A 4,405-nucleotide genomic window follows, 5' to 3' on the forward strand; every position below is an offset into this window, starting at 1 on the left:
TTCCTATGTAGTCGGTAGTAACCACAGAGTTTTAATCTATTGCCTGTAGCTTCCAAGGTGGTTCCCTCTGTTATTGGTTCTTTTGTTTGCTGGTCTCTTCAGTGTCTGGTTTCCACCCTGACAAAAAGGGGACGGTGAAGGACACTTTTTTTTTTTTTTTTAGGCTGACTTGTTCAGTCGCGCTGTGGGGAGGGAGGGAGGGATGCTGCAAACAAATAACACTGGCGTGTGCTCGCAGTGCCTCAGCCGCACTGGGCCTGCCCCTGCTCACGGCGCGTGTAGCCTCCCTGCCCACACTCCTCAGGCTCTAGGTTGCTCCGCCGGGAACCATCCGTGGCCAGCCCTGGGCTGCATGCACCTCCCAGGTCCAAGCTGCTCAGGTTCAGGCACTCGGGTAGTCCTCAGAGGCGCAGACTTGATTGGGCCTGCGTTTTGTGCTCTTCCCAGGTCCGAGCAGCTCAGGTGATGAGGTGTTTGGCGAGCACGATTGCTGCGACTTATTGCCTCCCTGCTGCTCGGTTATCTAGGTGTATAACTGGTGCACCTTCTCAGGTGGATGTTGACCATCCAGACCCCCAAGAAGTTTTAGTTAGCAAAAAAGCCTGCTTAAGTTTTATAGATGATATATCTCTGGGGCTGCGATTGCCCCCTTCCGGCTCTGGCTACCTGTCACCGGAGGGGGATGGTCTGTAGCCGGCTATCTCTGTTCAGTCCTTTGTTTCATGTGCGGGCCTGGCGGTGACTTAGGTTAGGGCTGGCTTTTCGCGTGGTAGATATCCCACAGTCTGGTTTGCTAGCCCAAATTATTTCGCTCAGATAGCACTCAGGGTATTCAGGCCAGATCCTTACTCTAAGTGATGCAGCCCACGCCACGCCTCCCTGCCCAGCCCCCGCTTGCTAGTGGCATGTGCAGACGTCTGCGCTGCTTCTGCGCTGGGGGAGTTACCGTAGGGCTCACAATCTGCAGGTTTTAATTGTTTATTTTTCCTCCCTGTTATGTTGCCCTCTGTGCTTCCAAGGCTTGGCACAGATTCGGCAGTGAGAAGGTTTCCTGGTGTTTGGAAACTTCTCTCTTTTTAAGACTCCCTTCCCAGGACGGAGCTCCGTCCCTCTCTCTTTTTTTGTCTTTTATATCTTTTCCTACCTCCTTTCGAAGACTTGGGTTGCTGAGTAAATAAATGTAGCAAGGTTAAAAGATTTACCCAGGTCACACAGTAAGTCTTGAGCAAGGTGGTGACCAGGATCATAAGTCTGCTTCCAGGGCTCTTACCACCTCCAGAGGACTCCATGACAAAGACTGAGTGCATGGCTACCAGTCAGGATGGACCAGGAATTTTGGGGACCAACAATCGATGGTTTCCTGGGATGCTGGGGAGCAGAGCTGGGGAGAATAGGTTGTTAGCATTCCACCCAGTAGTGTCCAGTCCTTCTCCAGCAGAACAGTGCCAGGAGCCGGCATATTGCATATTGAGTGCATATTGCATATTGCATATTGAGTGCAGCACTTTCCACAGCATCATCTTTCAGGATCTGAAATAGCTCAACTGGAATTCTATCACTGCCAGGAGCCAGCGTGAGGAACTCCACCCATGACAAAGGTTATGAGGAAGGAGGCTCGGCATACGCAAAGGTGGGATTGAGCCTCAGGAGTCCCCCTGGAAATTCTCAAGCATCTACCCCCCAAACCAGAGTCTGCCTACTTTCTGCTTTGTGCTTTCACCTACACCTCTGACTTCACAGGGGGGCTGTCCCCCTCTACCTCTCTCTGAAAAAAGAGTTAGCTTACAGCTCCAGTTAATAATTCCTTGGTGTGACAGTGTTTAACCTACAAACTCCTTTGGAAATCCTCTAGCCTGCCTGAATAGGTTTTTCTGGCCACATGTGATTGTTCAGAGCCTCCCAAATGTGAGAGGCAGGAGATGTTCTAAACTGTCTAAACACAGATTCCTTTGAGTAGTTAAAAGATTGATTAGAAATTGTATTGGTGAAGGGATTTTCACTTGTTGGGCCAATGTTTGCTGCTAAGTTTCCATATCCCTTACCTGCTGTGTCCCTGGCAGTGTATTGATATAATTGGTGTAAGTAGTAGCTTTAATGTTTGTAACCTGGGACCCTTGAGTTAATTCTTTTTCTTGTTATAGCCCACCACACCTTTGCTCTGTAGGAATGCAACTTTATCTAATGCTTTTGGAGGGTGGCTCCTGACCAATCACCTTTAGAGAAAAATAAGTTTTCTGAAGAAAGGGTCTTAAAATGTTAACAGGCCTCCGGGCCAGAAGATGATGCAAATCACCTAAGCTTTTGCATATGATAAGTTTGCAGGAAGAAAGCCTGGCTTGCTGCATGACTTCCCTTCCCCCGTTATCCTCTATGCATAACTTAAGGTATAAAAACTACTTTGGAAAATAAAGTGCGGGCCTTGTTCACCAAAACTTGGTCTCCCCATGTCGTTCTTTCTCTTACCTTCTGGCTGAATTATTCAGCCTCTTTTCTCCACTGAATTTCCTCACTGAGCTATCCTCATTCTATTACTCTTTATATCTTTGATAAATATTTAAATAAATAGGTCGCCTATGCCATCTCTCCTTCGAATACCCTGGATCAGCCGGGGCTGGACCCCGGCAGAACAGGGACTGTTCCACATTAATCTCCTTTGCTTTGCCCTATTTACTCTAGACAGGGCCAGTTTGTTTAGGATGGAATTTGAAAAGCAGGGTTAGAAGTCCTACTGAAGTAACCATTCATGGATCATTTAATTCATTTGGGTCTCAGTTTCTACAAATACAAATGGAGACAGTAATAATACCAGCTTCAGAAGGTTTCAAGGGGACCTTCAGGGCTTTATACATTCTTATATCAAAGAATGTTGTTCAGGGGTGGCTGCTACCTCTGTTCCTTTATAATGTCTTCTAATCCCTTTTCTCTTCCTATTCCTCACTTTGTCCCTGACCTAAAGCCCTCTAATAACCATATTGATTAGTCCTTCCTCACATGTCTGTTGATCACTTAGCATGTGATAGGTTTGTTCTTTTTTTTTTTTTTTTTTTCCCAATCTGTTTGTGTTTCTTCAATACAGGCAAGCACCCAGCTCTTTCTCAGAAAAGTAGCTGAGCTGGAGGAACAAGACAAAGTGTTTCAAGGTGTGAGTGTGGATCGGGGTAAAGCCTGAGATGAGGGTGTACATGATACATGGACCCCAATATCAGTGCCCACCCCTGAATCCTCACTCCTCACACATTCTAGGTGGGGCCAGTGAAGTTTGTCCATGGGAACAGGTCTTGGACTTTCTACCACTTCCAACCTTTTTTTTTCATTTCTGCCCTCTCTCTTTCCTAAGGCAAATACTTCCTTCCATTCTGTAGGTTGTCCTTCTGTTTTGTTTTATGGTTTCCTTTGCTGTGCAAAAACTTAGGCGTTTGATAGGTCCCATCTGGTTATTTCATCCCAAAGTCACAGTTCAGTTCAGTTGCTCAGTCATGTCCGACTCTTTGTGACCCCGTGAATTGCAGCATGCCAGGCCTCCCTGTTCATCACCAACTCCTGGAGTTCACTCAGACTCACGTCCATTGAGTCAGTGATGCCATCCATCCGTCTCATCCTCTGTCGTCCCCTTCTCCTCCTACCCCCAATCCCTCTCAGCATCAGAGTCTTTCCCAATGAGTCAACTCTTTGCATGAGGTGGCCAAAGTACTGGAGTTTCAGCTTTAGCATCATTCCTTCCAAAGAAATCCCAGGGCTGATCTCCTTCAGAATGGTCTCGTTGGATCTCCTTGCAGTCCAAGGGACTCTCAAGAGTCTTCTCCAACACCACAGTTCAAAAGCATCAATTCTTCGGTGCTCAGCTTTCTTCACAGTCCAACTCTCACATCCATACATGACCAGTGGAAAAACCATAGCCTTGACTAGATGGACCTTTGTTGGCAAAGTAATGTCTCTGCTTTTGAATATGCTGTTTAGGTTGCTCATAACTTTCCTTCCAAGGAGTAAGCGTCTTTTAATTTCGTGGCTGCAGTCACCATCTGCTGTGATTTTGGAGCCTAGAAAAATAAAGTCTGACATTGTTTCCACTGTTTCCCCATCTATTTCCCATGAAGTGATGGGACCGGATGCCATGATCTTAGTTTTCTGAATGTTGAGCTTTAAGCCAACTTTTTCTCTCTCCTCTTTCACCTTCATCAAGAGGCCTTTTAGTTCCTCTTCACTTTCTGCCATAAGGGTGGTGTCATCTGCATATCTGAGGTTATAGATGTTTCTTCTGGCAATCCTGATTCCAGCTTGTGCTTCTTCCAGCCCAGCGTTTCTCATGATGTGCTCTACATAGAAGTTAAATAAGCAGGGTGACAATATACAGCCGTGACGTACTCCTTTTCCTATTTGGAACCAGTCTGTTGTTCCATGTCCAGTT

Source organism: Bison bison, unplaced genomic scaffold (assembly GCF_000754665.1).
Source record: "Bison bison bison isolate TAMUID 2011002044 unplaced genomic scaffold, Bison_UMD1.0 scf7180017864178, whole genome shotgun sequence".
NCBI lineage: Eukaryota > Metazoa > Chordata > Mammalia > Artiodactyla > Bovidae > Bison > Bison bison.